The sequence below is a fragment of the Crocodylus siamensis genome, chromosome 6 (genome assembly GCF_052110815.1).
Source record: "Crocodylus siamensis isolate JL-2025a chromosome 6, ASM5211081v1, whole genome shotgun sequence".
Taxonomy (NCBI): Eukaryota; Metazoa; Chordata; order Crocodylia; family Crocodylidae; genus Crocodylus; species Crocodylus siamensis.
Genome location: NC_143400.1, coordinates 56044331 through 56064142, shown reverse-complemented (window position 1 = coordinate 56064142; position 19812 = coordinate 56044331).

Here is a 19812-nt window from a genome sequence, read left to right as displayed (position 1 = left end):
TGTTGTTCAGCCATGGCATTCAATCACTAAATTAATTAACATGTCTGTAGTTTTATTTGGGTTGCTGTCAATCAAAGAAAAACTTTTAAAAGACAAAGAATTTTCCTGGCAAATAGAATGGGCTAACTATACTAAGAGAAAGTAATTGTTTTTAAAAAATTTATCTTTCATAGACAGGAGAGTTTCTCTACTTTGCATATTTCATATTAATTTATGTGAATAGTCAGAATAACAGTTGATTAAAAATCCCATAAGAATTCCATTATATTTGAACTGATTTGTCAATTGGTTTACCAAGCTATTCCATCATACCTGCATCGCCACACTATCTACTTATTGATCCTAGTAATAATAAGGATATTGCAGTCCATTCCACAGGAATTACATGGTAAATTAACATTCAAAACTGCCACAAATGAGGATGTTGTTTGTCAACAGAAAGCTTTCATAATTCTTTTCTGTAATGATAAGATGTTTTTGTTCATAAATTACTCTATAACTTCTACTACACAGGATTATTGCTTTTTGTTTCTTTTATTGTGGTTCATGTTTATATCTTGTTGTCCATTCTGAAACTGTTTATGCATTTTTATTTTTTCATATAACTTTTCAACTGCAGTTTTCAACTTTTAAGAAGCTTTGGCATGATCCTTTCCTAGTCAAACTTTAAGGGAAGGTATCAAGTTGGTGCCTGTCTTAATGTTATCTGAGGAGCAGCATGTATGTTAGAAGAAAAAAACACAGCTATGAGGTAGATATGAGGGGGCAGAGATGAGAGTCTGTATAATTATGTGTTGAAGATATAAGGTTTTAATGGGTCTGTGAGTTTTTTCAGGGTCAAATGTTTTAAAAAATCTTATTTGGAAGCAATAGACAGTCTATGGAAAGTGTGAAGAAAGAAAACCATTCCACACAAGTTCATATTTTAGACCAAAGAAGCATGGCATTATATCTTTTGATTTAAAATTTTAACAGAATTTGTAGGTTAAGAAAAACCCTATTATAGATCAGAATTTTCAGCCAAGATAGTCAGCAAACTTCATTTTATCAGCCTCAACTGCTGCAGATTCCTAATACAGAAGCTACAATAGTTTTCATAATTCTTTGTTGGCAATGTGAAATCCAAGGCACCAAGACCTTACAACTGTGAAAACATTGCAGATCCCATGAATGTGTGAAGTAACTGAAATACCATACAGTTGCAGTGACATTGTCAACTGCAGTGTCCTATGTACTTTCAATAACATTGTAATGGCAGCAGTACTGCAACAGGGCCATTACAATGTAAATTAGACTATTTCATGAAGTGCTCCATATACCCATAATAATGTCATTGGCAATAACCCAGACAATTTATATCACATACAGTTTAATATCCCATATCATCTTAGAAAGACATTAAATACAAAAATGCACTTAAATAGCATTAAAGTTACAAATTAAATATGCTGTACAGGTATGCACATCATTCACTATTTGGAAATCCTTTTTAGATGTTCACAGACACCAAATTATATACTCACAAAGGGTGATATCCATTCCACCTGATAAAATTCATGTAATCTTACATTGCACTGTTGAGTGCAATGATGCTTAGGTGATGAACTCTACCTTTCAATCTACAGCCAGGACAGTCCCTTCTTGCAAGCTAAAACAATAGTCATTGCTTCTCAAATCATCTGAATGGATAGGGACCACAGGAGCTCCCAGCATACCTATTCTGTTCTCTCACACTCTTCCCCGCTACACCAGTTGCATTGTGATTGTATTGTCTGTGGCATGCAAACAGTGCATGGGCACCTCTGCAGTCACCTGATATGAAGTTACCCTGTATAGTTTAATTATGCAGAAGGATTTATTAAAGGGGTGTCAACCAAGAAAAATGTAGGATGAGTAGCGTCTTGACTGTTTCAAATTTCTTTGCTTAGTTTTTAATCAAACCTATAATTTTCTGTACCAGAATATTCTGTAACGTAAAGTATCCATCACAGTGACTATTTCCATTATACTACCACAATATCATTTTTACTTACCATTTCTTAATATTATATTTTAGTGTGTTAGACCAGGTCTGCATTGAAGTAGGCAGTAAGCAATACACGTAATAGTAATAGGTTGAGTGCATCCCCCCCCCAACTAAGATTTGCTCTGGTATTAGCAAAATGCCATTTCATTAATACACTCAGAACAATGCTGTCTTGCAAAGGAAATAAGAGCCAGATGACTTGCCAAAGAGGGGAAAAAATAAATACCAGTAAGACTTTTGGGGGTTGATATCTTCATTTGTACAACATAGCTTACAGTGGAGGAAAGTACTGCTCATCAGTTGTAGACTGATAAATTTGAACTAATAAAATGGACATGCCTGAGGAATTTGTGTGCGCAATGAGCTAAGTCCAAGATCATTTGGGAATATTTCTGTGTGAAATGAGCCTAGCATTATACAGATCCCATTCTGTCCTTCATAAAACTTGAAATTGGGGCGGGCGGGTGGAGAATCATCAGTGAACTTTACATGTATAATGCTTCTATAGCAACACACTTCTATAGTTCTTTATTGTTTTTTTAATGGAAAGTTTGCCACCTGTCATGATATGTTAACTTATTTCAAAACATACTTTTCCTTGTAGTGGAAGTGGATGGATAGTTTCTCTAAGCAAGCCAAAGATTGTTAACTTAGAATGGGTAAATAGGAGGGAGGAAAAGCCTAAAGTTACATGATTGAGAATATTCAAAACTTCTAAGCTTGAAGTACTTCAGCTAAATTAAAAGCTCATATTTTAAATCATACTGCTATACAGAGAGCTGGTCTTTTCCCTGGGTTTTATTTGCCCTTGAGAATTCAAGTTGTAATACTAAGAGTGAACTGGGAAACTTGACAGGATTTCTTATTTTAAATTCCAGTCTACTTGGAAAGGTATTTTGCACTAAGAATTGAATTTCTGCAAAAGGAGAGGAAGTGAGGTGAAGTGAGGCAAGGGTGCCCCGAGCTCTATGAGCATAGGTAGCTAGTCCCAAGAGATGGTGGGGTGGGGCCAGGTTGGGCCAGGCTGGACCAGGGGGTGGATAAACCCTCATTGTGCTGGGGGGGGGGCTTGTGTGGATGCAGCTCATCCCCACATTGCGGCTTCCCTACACCTGAAGATTGGCACGCACAAGGCAGTGCTGGCCAGGGGAGTGGGGTCCACTTCCCCCTCCCTGGCCAGGGTCATTGGCTAGGCACCTCCACAGTAGGATTGGAATAGAGACTGTGAAGACCCCATTTTTTGTTTTGTTTCAACAAAATGCCATGATATGGCTGCTTGCTGTGGGACTCCCCAGCAAGTGGCTATATTGTGGGATTTCATTGCTAATTGCATTTTTCATTAAAATCACTTAATTTCATGAAAAATGTAAAATCATGATTTAAACCAGGCCTTACTTACAGCAGAGCAGTTTCCATTTCTCCGCTCTGAGCATATTCAAAAGAAGTAATTTTCCTTTATTTTAACAAAAAATAAAACCTATAGTTTTTTTTTTAAATGAACAAGAAGACCAAACCATTTTGTGATCTTGGAACAGCATGCAGGGGCAAACTCCTGAGATATCTTTCAGACCTGCTGTTTCTGAATAGCAGATTATATTAATGAAGTCACTTGGTATTCATGAAAACGTTTTCAGTGTTCGATAGCTTTTCATTGTCATTCAGCTTCAGCAAATATGCCATTCAACAAGTTATAGAAAGTTTGGAACGGAGATCCAGCAAACAAAAATATTTACTTCTCCATTTCTCAATTGCTTCCTAAGCCTCTGTGGAATAGCACTTCAGCACTGCAAAGGAAAATGCCTGTATTAGTAACCTGGGGACTTGCTTTACTTGAGTTATCATTCTGAGATGTTTCATAAAACTGATATCAGCACACCTGTACGTGCTTACTAATCTTATCAGTTAACATGGTAATAAGATTCATAAAGGAACCTAATAGATTCAATTATTGTTTGGTAATAAACCACAGACCTTAGAGAAGTTCAGTGTACCCCCAGTCTTTCACTAGTAAATATCAACTAAAAAGCTAAAACAATATTTACTCATAGAAATGTACTATGTTATAGACTATAAAATATGCAGCATTTTGTGAGAAATAGTACAGCATTTCTGGAGGAGGGAGCAATGCTGAGTTACACTTTCTTATGAAAGATTATGTTTCTTTGAAGTAGTCTCTGCACTGCCTTCTGCCTGATTTCAGATTAACACAGCTAATTACCCATATCTAGAAGTATTCATTAATCTCTTATAACAAAATTGCCCAACTGATCGCTGTCTCTCACTCTCTTTTCTTTTAATTTTGGAGGAACATGGATTTTGAGGTATTTGACAGAGTGACCTTTGGGATTTTTTTTAACAGAGATGTTTCAGTTTTCCAATACAGAACACAAGATTGGCTAGGGAGGCCAATAGCAGGAACCTGCCTACTCAGAGTTGGCACCTTGGACTCAGCTGGAAGTGGCTGGCCTCCTGGCCAGTTGCAGCTAGGAGGACATGCTTTGACAGTTGAAAGCAGGTCACCACACTGGGAACAACTTCTGGATGATAGCTGCCCAGATGGCTGGGCAGGGGGGTTCCACAGACCCACGCTCCATGCTCCCGCCCAGCTGTAGATCTCTTTACATCCTTGCCCCCACTGCTTCCTTACCTGCTTCCCTGAGTGAGCGAGATTCCAGGGAAGCCTAGCAGGTCCCTGGCAGCTGCAGCAGTGGCAGCAGTAGCTCTGGCTGGAAGCTACGTACTTACCAGTCTGGGCCCTTCTGACCATGAGGTTGGGACTGAGGCACAATAGGGTATTTTGGTGGGTGGTGTGTATAAATGGGTGGCTTGCTCCCATCCTCATGAGCAGAATGGTGGGGCAGGGTAAAATTAGTTGGGGGCCCCACGGACTGGATGAAAATGCTGGTGGGCTGGATCTGGCCTGTGTGCTGTATTTTGCCTGCCCTTGCTCTAAGCACTGGTAGCTCCATGACTGTGTTATTATTAGACCCTGTGATTGAATGAATGTCTGCATCACATGAGCCATGAGAGGAACTGATGACTGCTAGACAGAAAATTGTCTTGTCAGATACATTATGAACATCTGCCTTGCTCTTAAACACCAAAAACAGCCAAAAGCAATGCAAAGAACCCTCAACAACAGATCTCTTCAAGACCCATAGATCTGTAAGGATTTCCAACAGTGTCTTTATGAACAGCTCTCTGCCCTGCCCACAAATGAAGGCTACATTGAGGAACTCTGGGAGGGGGTTAAAACCATTATCTATATAACCTGTGCTGAATCCATTGGCTATACTGCCCATTGACACCAAGGCTGGTTTCACAGTTGTTAGGGGCTGGAAGGGACCTTGGAGATCTTCAGGTCCAGCTTCCCTGGACTTGGGCAGGAAAGACTGCTTGGATCAGATAACCCCAGCAAGATGGGTTTGATGAGAGCAACTCTGAGATCCAAGCCCTCCTACATGGTAAGATGACACCTCATCTCAGCAGAAGGAGTTGTATTAGCTTCTTAAAGCCAAAACTCAAAGGAGAATCTGAAAAATCAAAAGTCAAGGATGGCAAGATAAAGCCAAGGAGATTCAGCTAACAAGCCTGCCACACAGTTTTTTTCCAGGCAATGAAAGCCATCTATGGTCCAAGCTTCCATGGTCCTAGTCCTCCAATCACAGGATGGCTCAATGTTCCTTAAAGACAATGAATTATCCAAGCTAGACTGAAAGCACTTTGAGGCACTCCAGCACTGTGAGTCAACTGTCACAGATGCCATTATCAAGTCAATCCCTCAACACCTTGAAAGGGGATCCCTTACCAACCCTCCTATCCCAGAGGAAGCTTGGCGTGCCATCAAGGAAACCAAGAACAACAATTACGATGCCTAGGGGGTGCATACAGGTGGACATGCACCCCCTAAGATTGTCTGCTACTGACACTGCCGGTGGTGCTTGCAGGGAGTAACTGCTTGCCACGCTCCCCCCAACTCCCACCACTGACACAGCCAGCAGCATCTGTAATCGGTTGCCAATTGCCAGTCAGTGCTCGCCACCCTCTCCCGCCACCATCGATGACAGCATACTTGCTGAAGTCAGTGTTAACTAGCATTGAGTTGAGGATCCTCAAGCACCAACTTCACTGGACCAGACATTGTGTGCAGATGCCTGATTCTTGACTCCCAAAACAACTGTAGTGGACTCACCTTTTGAGCTCTGCATGAGTCCTGGGCTCAAAATTCTTCAATTTTGATTGGTGGAGCCCATCCACCAGTCAGAAGCCAGCCAGGGTAAGCAAGGCCATGCCCTTTCCCTGAAGGGAGTGGGGCAAGGAGCAGTCCAGACTTGGTTCGAGACTGCCCCCTGCCAGGTCTGGAGAACTTTGGGGGTGGAGCCCCAGAAGTGCATAAAAGGAGCAGCATGCCTGGCACACAGGGAAGATGTGACGGGAAGATGAAGAAGGAAGATTGGGGTGAGAAAAGCTGGGTATGAGCTGCCCCAGCAGGGAATAGCCCTGAGCCCCTGAAGATCCCTGAGAGCATGTGAGACAGTCAGGCTTGTCATGGTGCAGGGACCCACTGCACAGAGCAGCCCTGGGTAGGTGTAAGACCCTTGGACTCATCATGGTGGAGGGACCCACTGCACGGAGCAGCCCTGGGAGGGTGTGAGACCCTCATGCTTGTCACAGTGCCTAGTCCGATGCACAGAGTCCAGGCCCTAGGAGCACAGCAAGGCAGCTTGAGCTTGCAGACCCTGACAAGTAGCTGGCAACCACTATGTACAGGACCTAGGCAAGATCCAGGAGTGGTGAGCAGCAAAAGGCTGCTCAGGTTAGCCATCTGGTGTGAGACCAGAAGGCTGGAGCCCTGCATAGGGCCCCGGCAAGCTGAAAGAGTCCAGGTGCCGAACTGGGCATGGAGAATGGGGAAGGCCGCCCCAGTGTGAGGCGGGCATTTGGGAGCCCAGCAACCCTGCTAGGTGAAGCTAGCCCTCAGTGCTCAGAGTGGGTCTAGAGTGGTGCAAACAAATCTGAGGGCCATGAGAGCCGAAGCAAGTGACATTGCAAGGCTGGGGTGCCCAGGCCGGGAGCACCAGGCCATAAGGGGAGTCCAGAGGCAGTGTGGGAGAAGAGACTGTGTCAGGGAGCATCATGATAGGACAAGCTGGACCATCAGAAGGGCTGTGAGTTATTGGGCCCTGAAAAGGAGGGCAGATCTTAGGAGTGGCCTCACTAGAGCTGGGTCACCCCTCCCAGTGGGTGGGTCTTGGGACCCTGTAGGGAGTGGGTGAGGGGACCTCTGTTCTCCAGGCTTGGAGAACAAATTCATAATTGGACTTCTATGTGCTTGAGATTCTGAGTTTATGTTGCACTTTATATTTTATAAATATTGTTCTTATTATTTTAGTGTTGCTAACTGTGATGTTGATGAGTTTGAGAGTTTGAAGAAATCTTTGGGTCAGTTATATACATATTTTTAAGTACTGTGTTTTACCCACTGGGGTGAATATTATTGGATTCATTGGGTCAGGTAACTCATTTCTTAACTTGGAGATTATGACAGTTATTTTGTAATATCAGGTATTCAATTATTTCTGGCATGTAAATGTTTTAGTTATATTTGTAATAATAGAACTGTATATAGTTAAGTGTACACTCATGGGGCTGTCTCTGTAGGGAAATGGAAGGAACTGCATGTAGGGCGGTGACATCCCTCTCTCAGCACCCTAGCCTGTCACCACTTCCTCTCTATTTGGCTGGGAGGACACACCCTCAGTGTGCCTGGGTTACACAAGTGCTCTGCTGTCAGTTTAGTTGCAGCCTGAGATCTCATGGTAGCCAAAGGAATGCTATAAGAATACACTCAAAGCATACCTCAAAAAACATATGCTGATATCAACACCTGCAAGGAACAGGCTACTAACCAACTCCAGTGGTGCTGCAACCTCAACCAAATGGCAGCCCATTTTGAAGTGTCTTGTCCTCAAGGCAGACAAGAGAGAGGGGCAGAAAGAAAATAATAGGAATCCCATGTTATAGTCTACTCTCCCCTGAGGAGGGACCTGCAACTTCTGTGTATGGTTCTGTGGCTGAAGAATTGGACTCTTAAGTCAGCTCAGGACCCATCAATGAGCTATGGTAGAGATTATTCTTGAATTGAGAGATTGCTGATGAAATTTCCATTGATTTGTAAGGAGTGGTGAAGGAGGCATGATCTATCACTGACATTACCAATGTACAGTCTGCCACATCTTTTGAGATGGTACCACCTGTTGTCCCTGGTGCTCAGCCAATCAGGATAGAGGAGTGTGCAAGGCCATGGGCCTGTTTTTACCCTACCTCCTGTAAGATATTTTTGTCACTGTGACATGCATTAACAGAGCACTCTTGGCAAACACTTGCATAAAGGATCTGCATTATAACAAGCCCCAGGGAACTGAGGCTCCTGACACGCTCTTCCTCCGCTCTTGTGTAAATATCTGTCTCTATCTAGTCCTGCATGAAGAGATATTGATTAAAGCTCCCACAGGTCAAGAAGCATTTTTACAAGGTATCTATTAGGGACATTTTTATTAGCAGTTCCTGTCCCCTTATTAATGTATGATCAGTTCGGTTCTATTAGTCAAGTTTAGCCTCAAATGAGTGGCCTTTTTCAATTACCGAGTCCACTCATAGATGTGGTACTTATACTAGGGAGACAGATCAGGTAAAGCCAGAAGCAAAGCTTGAGGAAGATCAGTGAAACTGTAGCAGCAGTGAAAATAAAATGTCATGGCTGAATGTGATGGCTCAATTTTTTTTTTCTAGAAGACATAAGATATTTGGGCCTTAGGCACTCACTGCTTTCTTAATAATAACAATGAGCATTGTGTTCCCTTTCGCAATCTGTTCTAGCTGATGTTTTTTCAATTTGTTTTTCAGTGTCAGTATCTCTGTTCAAGGGAAGGCGAGCAATTGAATAAGCAGGTTGTTGCTGGTCATGACTAAGTGGCACTGGCAGAGCTGTGGGGTGAAGAGTAAACAGCATTTATATGTGCTAGAACTGACTTAGACTGGTTATTTTTGCCTCTCTATTCAGCAGGGATTATACTACTACACAAACATAACAAATGAATTAATTTTTCAAGACATATTTTTTAAAATTCTTTTGGTGGCAGTAATGTGTCAGTACCTGAACACACAAGACGAATTACCAGGTTGCCCAGGAATTGTCAAATCCTGGCTGCCATTATGGATATTCACCATCTGTGTAAAAGGTAGAAAGTGAGGAGCTTCTGCTTTCTTTGCTAATGCTGCTCAGGTTGTTGTCTGGAATTCCAAGGTATTTTTCCAGGCAAACACAAGAGGGCCAGACTTTCCGCAGGAGTATGCAAATTTTGAAGGCACGCTAATTGCGTGTCTAGTAAGTTATTCTGATGTTACCCAATTACATCATGTGAACACATTGTTTGACTATAAGCAAGATGAAGGCAGTTTGGACATGTAACCTAGAACTTAATAAGAAAGCATAGATTCCCTTTGACAAAGACAAATGCAAGAAATTGTGGGAAAATTGGGTAGAAAAACTTATTTTTTTCTTTTGAAATCCTGTATTACAAGACTACCTGAAATCTGTAGAATCATAGAAATAGGGGATCACAACAGGCCATCTGGTATAATGCCCTGCTCAATGTCTGGGTCAGTTGGCCTGTTTTTGGGCTAATAACATTTTATGTGCCTGAATCTGTACCTACAAAACATCAGCACAGTACTGGGCAAAAGCACATTAAAATGTTTTGTGGCAGCTTTGTACCTTATAGCTGAACAGCATCTGCTCTGAAATGTCAGCTGTCAATTGTTTCTTAGCTTATTTGGATTATTAAGTCACATATGGCCTGGTGAATAGCAGACCTCCAACTTCTCTCTTTGTTTTTAGTTTTAGTATCAAAATCTACTGTCAACTTCTTTACACAGTTTGGATGTTGTGAGAATATGTAGTTCTCTTACCATTCCCTTTTACTCCCCCTTGCTCTAGGGGCTGTGTTTCCATCTCCATCTGTAACCATTTGTACTGCCTGTGGGAAATAATTCCAGACACACATGCAGGAACAAATCCAACACAGTTTTATTGGCAGAGCCCCAGTAGCCTGATCTACATTCTGCAACAGATGTGCACTATTAACTAATTCCACCAAAAATGCTGCTGTTCTCAGCTGTATTTTTGGTGACCTTAAAAGGATACAACATTATCCTGAGTAGACCTGCTGGTGGCTCTTACTGATCATTGTTGTCTCTTTTATTTTTATGTTAAAGTGTGCAATAATGGGAATAAAAAGATATAGTGATTTTGGTTTGTAGCTCCTCTTCATAAAGATATTTATTATTTGGGGGATAGCTGTTCTATTGGTTCTTCTCTGCTATTATCTTGAAAATCAGGTAATGAGAATAACAGCTTGCCAGAATGGTCATTCCTTTCTAACAATGATTTAGTTTCTCTAATCCATTCTTTTATCACACTGAGACTGGATTATAGTAATTCCATCTACCTGCAGATAATGATCAGGGTCACTCTGACTCTACGTATAGAGCCAAATTGTAGGGGAGCAGGAACAGGGCCAATTTCTTATTTTATTTTTCTACTGTTCTTAAACATCATGTTGTGGCACAGCACCTTTGGCAATTGGCCTCATAGAAATAGGATAGAGTGATAAACACACAGTTAATACTGAACACCCAAGCATTTGTCTGAGCCAATCATGCTTTCAGCCTGTGCCCACAGTACACCTTAATGTAGGCACCTTTTGTTTTATTCATTCGGAATGAGATACCTCAAAGCTGCTGTGACTCAGTTATCAGACTAGTTCCCAATTCAACTATTTTAAGTTATCAGACTAGTGCCCTATTTGACAACCGATAGTTGTTAGTTGCCCTAAGGCAAGGTGTCACTCATTCCTAAATTCACGTTTTGCCAAAGACAGCAGAAAGTCTCTGACTGTTTCCAAGAGTTGGTATATACTGTTACTTTTTTGTTTATTTTCCAGGTAGCATTGGAAATAGTTGTCTATTTGTCTGCCGATGCTTCATTTCACATTCAAGATTGCTTTGGATGAAAATTAGTCCAGCAGTTTTCAGAAGTTGCTTTGGGCACCAGGATACTTCTCAACTTGAATCTTTGCTTCATTAGCTACTGCTGAAACTGGAACAAATGCAGCAAACAAAGGTGATCTTTCACTTATTAAGACTCTCCTTCACAGAAATTGCACATTCACAATGTCCCAATGGACATTGCACATTCTCAGTGTCCCCAAGGAAGCACTTTGTCAGTAGGTTCCATTAGGTAATTAGATTTTTTGGTTAGGATTTCTAGGACAATCTCTCCTATAAGTTTTTGTTTTGAAAGAGAGATTTTCAAGATTTGTTTCAAACCTTCTAAACAAAATTATTGGTTCAAAAGAAGTGGCTTGTTGCAGCAAAGTAATGTATGGAACATGAAAATCTCTTGTTACTTTTGATTATTATAAATGAATAAGCCACTTACAGCTACCATAGTCCTGAAAATTATAAATGGAAGGATTACTGGAGTGCTGGTATTTGCTTATCTGAGCAACGCAATTAATAAGTGGCCCTATCTAGTGGGAATCTGAAATATCTACCTTTTAATTCTATCAGAAGAAAACAAATCTCATCCATCAGCTAAAGTGAATAAGAAACTAAACCTGACTTCCAGAGCTCAGCACTCACAACCTCAGCTGAAGTCTGTTATAGTTACAGAAACCTGCTACCTCTGAAAATATTTGAAATCTTTTTAACATTTTAGAATGCTTAGATCTTTGGAAGATCTGTAAAAGGGAGCTAACTACCAGATGGTGGGCTGAGCATGTAAATAAAGTAATCTTACTGCAGGCAATGTAAGTTCTCATTAAGGTGAGGAAGGTCTCTAGAAATGTCTCAGAAAAATCAAGACCTATTTTTAATAAAGAAAAGAGCTGAAATTGCAACCAGTTGATATGAAAGGGATTAATGAGAAGCATATATGCAAAACAGAGCACAGAAATTATGGAAATCAGGGTTAGTGCAGAGTGCGGAACAATTTAAATCTCTCTTTTAGGTTTGAGTTCTGTATTTCAACTGCTCTTGTGTGTAGGGTAGATGATGGTCTTGAAAGAACTGCAAGAATCTGTTCGCCAGAACAGAGACATGCTAGAATCTTAGGTAAACAAGCTGTTATTGTTCCCTAATGACCCTAGAATATATTGGAGAAAAGCCATCATTAAAAAAAAATCAACTCATTGGCATCCAAGGAGCCAATGTATTGGAATACCTGACTGACATGGTCAGCAAATTTCACGGGTGTAAATAGCCTTGCTACCTCAGAGACCAAAGCAGTAAGAAGGCAACAAATAAGGACATTACTCCAATCACGTGCATCTGTAATAGAAATACAAATAAGAATCCCTTTATCTGCCACTAATTGCTACTGCTTTTCATATTGCAGAAATCTAAGGTTCTTATGTTGGTCCCAGTGAAGAGAAAGGCAGAACTGCCATTGATTTTAACAGAAGGAGGATTCTATGCCTGAATTTAAGGATAAGGAATGAGTTTGAACACAATTTTGATAGTCCAACATGGCCTATCAAAAGCGTAACACTGATATGCAAATCAGAAAAGCTTACACTCATGCCAATCATTAACAATGTTGTGTTTTTATTGTATTAGGCAGCACCTTATTTTAGCCATTCATATCTGGATTTGAGCTAAAGATAATCTGTTGACAAACTGCTATGCGTAACTCCACTGCCCAATCGGCAGAGCTGGCCCTAAACATTTATAGCCATAGGCAAAATGCAGTATACATGCCCTTTACCTATGCTCTCCCCAGCTCTTTCTCTCTTTGTTCCTATCATATAGTTTAAGTTTTATTATTATATTTGCATTATGTTTTCTCTTAAGCAAATACATATTTCTAGTATTTTATGTTATCTTTTGTATTTTTCCTTTTCTTTCAAATCTTTGCAGGCTCTCCAACCAGTACCTTCTCTCTTCTCTTTCTGTTTGTTCCTAAGTTTTCATTAAGGCCGTGCAAAGCTTCAGTAGCTGGTTCAATTCAGCAGAGATTTGGCCAAATTTGGACACTGAATCTCCAAATCCAAATTGAATCAGTAGAACAATTAAATCTCTGAATCGATTCAAAGCATCCAAATCGATTCAGAAAAGATTCAGCTGCTTCGGAGATTCAGCCGTAGACTAAACAGGCAGCTGACACAGCTGCCTCCAGCCGGTAAGTGTGTTAGGGTTGGGGGAGGGAGGAGGGAAGGGGTGGGGGTGAGGGAGGGAAGGATTAGGATTGGGGCTGGGACAAGCTGCCCAGCTAGGGTGGGGGTGGGGGAGTGGGATGTGGGATGTGGGTGCAGCAGCGCTGGGAGCAGGGGGTATGCCCTGCTGCCACCCGAAGCAAACTGCGCCTCCATCGTGCTCCCCCCCCCCCCGCATGCCAGGTGGTCAAGCAGCAGCAGGGCATAGCTCCCACAACTCCCTCCACCAGGGCAGAGGCAGGCACAGCTGTAGGAGCTGCGGACAAAGCCCCCATGGCTGCCCTGCCTGGCCTCATCTCCTGCCTGGCCTCAGCCTTCCGACACTTGAAAAAGAAAATTAAAAATGGGGCCTCTGTAGGCTTGTGGAAGAACCCCCCTCCCCCATCCCATGTAGCGCAGCACAGTGGGAGGCTGTGAGGATCGCCCCCACCGCCCCACTTGGCTCCTGTGCGGCATCTGCTCCATCATGCAAGTGCAGAGCGACTCAGCAGGTCACCGTGTGCTGTCTGGGAGCTGGGGCAGCTCCACATGTCATCCAGAGCCCACACTGCCCTGTGCTACATGGTGGGGCTCTGCCATGAGCACCCAGAAGCCCCAGTCACTGCTGCTGCAGCCAGTGAGTACAAGGCTTCAAAAAAAAAAAAAAGAAGAAGCAGCCTCACTCTCACCAGCTGCAGGAGTGGTGATTGGGGCCTCTGGGCACTCATGGCAGAGCCCCGCCTTGCAGCGCAGTGTAGCAGGGATTCCCCTCCCCCCCACTTGGTACCCATGCACCCTGTCCCATGGCATAGGTGCAGTGCAGCTCATCAGGGCACCACACACTGTCTGGAAGCTGAAGTGACTCCATATGTCAGTCAGAGCCCAGCAGTACTCAGTCCCAGCAGCCCCAGCTCCCAGGCAGTGCATGGCACCCTGCCGAGTCAAGTTGTGCCCATGCCATAGGGCAACTGCTGCAGGGGTCTTGGGGGGGCATGATCCCTGATGCCCTGTGCTGCACTGGGGAACTCTGCCATCACCCAGGGGCCCCAATTACCCTTGCTACAGTCGATGAGCGCTTCATTTCAGAGAAGGATACCCATCCTCTTTTCCTCCCCCCACTTTCTGTGCCCTCAGCCACAGAGAAATAGGTTCTTACCCACTGGCAGTTGAGTGAATACTTTACAATCAAAGTAAGGATATATCCTAGAACATTAGGAGATGTAATTGGATCTCTAGACAGTCACATTCATCTGTACTCAGCAGGATCATCTTTAACCTCAAAAGAGACAAAGCCCTTTATGTTTTAGTCATTCACTATGTAGCCTTTGCTGGAGAAAAGGTAGCAAATGAGAGGTTGAAATGAAGGTCTGACAGTAATTGTATGTAAATGCAGTTACTTGAAAGTCTTTAAGTACAATACAAACATGGGATACTGGGTGCATCTACACATGCTGTTAAGGTGACATGATAAACTCCGGTGCAGTTCACACCAGAGAAAACTGTTTCCAGGCATAGCATTTATGTGTGCTCCTGAGACTGCAGCAATTTGAGCCAGGGTGAAGGAACCATGGTTTGGCAAGGAGTTCAGCTGGGGTGAGGGGGTCAGCCTTGAACTCCAGGTGGCAGTGTTGGGAAGCAGAGGGGCTGGCCATGGCATGAGGGTGCTGAAGTGCAGGGCTTGGCAGCAGGCAGGCAGCCCTTGCACTTTAGCACCCTCTTGCCCCAGCCAACTCTTGTCTCCTTCTACACATGCATTTCAGCAGAGTAAATTACTCTGCTGTAGAATAATACTGTCCCTGACAGTACTATCCTATGGTGGTGTACATTAATTTACTCCACCCTAATACCAGTGCACATGCAGACTGTGACACTTTGCTGCAGAGCTAATTAGTCAGCTCCACAATAAAGTGCACATATAGAAGCGCCCATTGGGCATGTCTACATGTACAATTTAATGCCCATGAATAACTCTGAAACTTATTTCTCCAGAGTTTTTTGCTCTTAGTCATACCATTTGAATGTGCCCCTAGGAGCAAAAAACTCTGGAGCATATTATTCTGGAGTTTATCTGTATGCAGCATATGGAGCCTGACTGCAGCAGCCTGGGCTGGAAGGGGAGGCAGGAGATCAGCCTGCCAGATCAGGGCTGCGTCAATGGGACTCCACATGCTGCAGAGGAGCTGGCTGAGGCAGGAGGATGCTTCAGCATGGGGACGACCTGATGGCTAGCCCCGCACTGAAGCATCCTGTGCCTCAGCCAGCTGGGACAGCGTCTACATGTGTGGTGTTGTGCACACAAAAAAAAACTCTGCAGCAGTCATAACCTGCTGTGGAGTTTATTAGTTTTGTACATCCTAATAGTGGTGCACGTGTAGATGCTGAGATGCTTACTGCACAGTTAATTAGTCAAATGTGCAGTAAATATCGCATGTAGATGCACCCACTGTAATCCAGAAAAGACTGTTTGCCATGATTTCAAACATAAAATGAAAGCATAATAATACAATGGATATATAATGTGATATTATGCCAAGCCAGTAGTAATAGTACTGAATTATATACCCATGAACCACAGGCCTATTGTGAAATAACATAATAAAGCAGTTTTTCATTTAGGAAATACATTTTCATGGGAGTTTTCATAGACACTGATCTTCATGGATGGAGAAAAATATCCCAGCTCTTTCTAACAAAAACATTTGCTAATGAAAATGGTCTCAGCTGTGCTCTAGGTAGGTGTTTGTTCTGCCTGTAGGGGGTGCTGTATTCAGCATAGAATTATGAAAGTCATTGATGTACCGACAGAGACCAAGCTTAACCAAGCAGATAAATGCTATAGCATATTACCATAGAAAGCATGATAGTCAAATCAGAAAACTTCCTGGAAATATAGTACAATTGCTAAAAATAAGAAAATAAGATGTGATTAACTTCTTTATTTGTTTTTATTTACTAAGTGTCACAATAAGCAGATTCATTAGACAGGTATTTTTTTTCCAAACAGGTTTTCTGCAGACAACACTAGTACAACAAAAACTGTGTTGTGACCCAGCTACACATTCAGTCAATTAATGGTGTGATAAAACAAGCAAAAAGCTAGAAGGTTATTTCATAAAAATGAGTAATAACTTTGTAGCTTATTCTAATCACACCATTAATTGAACATTTGGCCAAGTTCTTCCCTGTACCTGGGAGCCCCATCAACTGAGGGGCTCCCAGACAGGGGGGGTGCACCACTCACCACCAGTCCTGCAGGTGACAAGTGGTGGCAGTGTTGTCAGCTGTAGGGCTTGTAGTGGGCAGAACACTGCACCCCCTGTGAGACTCTGGAGGTGCAGGGCATCAGCAATCTGCTGTGCTGTCCCCACTGTGAACCTTATGAGGTTCAGGACTCACAGCAGTGTCAGAATCCCTACGCGTTGCTCCCACTGTCAGCTCTGCAGCTGATGTCACTGTGAGAACACTGCCCCTGTTGTGAACCTTATGGGCTGGGAGACTTGCAGCGGAGACAGCACAGGGGAACACTATGAGCCCCATATAGAATCATACAATCAATGAGTTGGAAGGGACCTAGATAGATCATCAAGTCTGACCCCCTGCCATGGGCAGGAAGGAGCACTGGGGGTGGCAGGGGTCATAAGACTCCAGCCAGGTGCCCATCCAAGGAAGGTGAGAGCACCACCTCTCTGGGAAGCCTATTCCAGGCTCTGGCCACCCTTACCGTGAAGTAGTTCTTCCTAATATCTAACCGAAACTTATCCTCCCGCAGCTTGTGGCCATTGTTTCTGGTGACTCCAAGGGGAACAGACTTTCCCTGAGTCCCTGCTGCTGGCCCCTGATAAAGTTGTAGGCAGCCACAAGATCCCCCTCAGTCTGGTCTTGCGGAGACTGAAGAGATTCAGGTCCCTCAGCCTCTCCTCATAGGGCTGGCCATGGAGGCCCTCAACCATATGAGTGGCCTCCTCTGGACCCTCTCCAGGTTCTCCACATCCTTCTTGAAGTGCAGCACCCAGAACTGGACACAGTTCTCCAGCAGTGGCCTGACCAGTGCCACATGGAGGGGGAGCAAGACCTCTCTGGATGCTTCCAGAGATTCACAGTGCTGGCAGTATTCTTTGTGTTTCTGCCACAAGGCTTGCAGCCTGTCATTATTACAGGTGTTCACTTTCAGCCTCTCAAAAGCACCCTTCATAGACACAAATGCTTATGCTATAGAAGGAAACCAGTAATTATCAGGAAAATCTTAACAGAGATTGGTACATTTGATCTCCAACAAACCAAAATCAGGCTCATGTACTAAATATACATAAATGTCTCTCATAAAATAAGCATTGTTTTCAATGATGACATTATTTTTAATCTTCATTGATTGCACATTACTGAAGTTTTGTCTGAGTTTGAATGAGGATTTGACCCCAGATCAAGCCTCCTGTAATAATCCTGTATTCATTACTCAGATTGCTTTCCTGGTTTTCAAATTCTCTTTTATAGTTCATGCTCACTGATTTTAGCTTCTTTACCCAGCCCCCCACCCCAGACCTTTACAGTCTCCCAGCAGCATAATGATTGGTGGGTGAGTGGGCCATGATCTGCCTTAGAAGGCATGCTGGAATGAACTATGGGAGTGTATCATCCTCCCATCTTCCATTCTTCCTCTGTATCAGCTCTGGCTCCAGCAGGAGGAGGGCAGAGCATCAGCAGCAGTGCACCATGTAGGAGTCGCTGATGTCATCTCCTTTTTTCCCTGCTGAAAATCAGAGTTTAAATGGCTGTTCGACACATGTGCCAGCAGCAGATAAGGAGGTGACCTCCCTGCAGCAGTGAAACTCCAGCTGCTGCTGCTGCTCCTCCTGTTAAAACAATGCCAGTTGTCTGTTTAGGGTGGGATTTCCAAAAATGTCCTGTGCTGACTCATCTCTGCCCCCCAAAAAATTATTGTGAGTTTCTTACTGATTTCAACTAAAATAGAATTAGGCAATCTCTTGAGTGTTTTGAAAGGGGATGTCTTAACAGCTCTAAAGATCCAAATCTTCTCTTACAACCATATCAGTAGTAGCATGCCCTGAAGGGAGACCTCTTGAAGTCAGAGGATAATTCAGTTTACAAGTTCATTCAATCAGTGATTATTCTGCTTCTTGCCATTACAACGACGTGTAGAGATATCAAAGCTAGTAGAACAATGTTGTACTAAGGCAGTTGTACTACTTCCTGAACCTCAGCCAGCTTGCTTAGAGCTGATTCAGGTATTCCAATACAACTTTATATTGTGCTGTATACAAATATTGTCATGGCTGTAAGCCTTGCAGCTGGTGGGGCTCACAGTGGGGACAGCAGGAAAAAAGTGGCCCCAGCTGCTAGCCTTGTGACGTGTGAGGCTCACAGTGGCAGAAGCACAAAGAATACTGCCAGCACTGTGAATCTCTTGAAGTGTGGGGCTCATAGTGTTCCCCTGTGCTGTCTCCACTGCAAGCCTTGCAGTCCAAAAGGTTCACAACAGGGGCAGTGGTCTCCCTGCTGCCCCTGCTGTAAGCCCCACAGTGACATCAGCTGCAGAGCTGACAGTGGGAGCAGCGCGTAGGGATTCTGACACTGCTGTGAGTCCTGAACCTCATAAGGTTCACAGTGGGGACAGCACAGCAGATTGCTGATGCCCTGCACCTCCAGAGTCTCACAGGGGGTGCAGTGTTCTGCCCACTACAAGCCCTACAGTTGACAACACTGCCACCACTTGTCACCTGCAGGACTGGTGGTGAGTGGTGCACCCCCCCTGTCTGGGAGCCCCTCAGTTGATGGGGCTCCCAGGTACAGGGGAGAACTTGGCCAAATGTTCAATTAATGGTGTGATTAGAATAAGCTACAAAGTTATTATTCATTTTTATGAAATAACCTTGCAGCTTTTTGCTTATTTTATCACATCATTAATTGTCTGAATGTGTAGCTGGGTCACAACTTAATGTGTGATTGCCTGGTTAATCATGCCTTAAGTGTAACATGTAGGGGGTCCTTAGGGTGAAGTTATGCATAACACTTAGACCATTCTAAATCTGTGGAGTGTTAAGCAGTGCCAAGATATCTGAGCTAGCTCCCTCTTTGGGGGAGGGGAGAGTTGCTAGGAATGGTATATCCTGGGATTCTGGAGGGCTGGAAATTGCTTCTTTCATATCTGGGCAGAAGACTGAATTTAACCTAGTTCAACCTAATTAGCATGATCCAGAGTTAATCCTCACCTGAAGCGGCATAATTTTGAGACATTCAGTCTGTGTACACATATTCAGATAATCTGGGAGAATTCTCTGATTTTTTTTTTCAACTGGTGGAAAAACGTACCCTGAGCCACATGTGAAGAGTGGAGAGTCTGCACTGCTGACACTGAAACAGCAGGGGGGTGGGGAGAACTGTGCACAAATGCCAGCATGCTGTGTAGGCTCCGTTAGTCAGCCTGGGGACAGATGATAAAAATGCATAGGGCAGCCCTGATTGGCTAACCCAGACTGCCCAGGGTCAGCCTGCATTTCCCTACAGCACAATGTG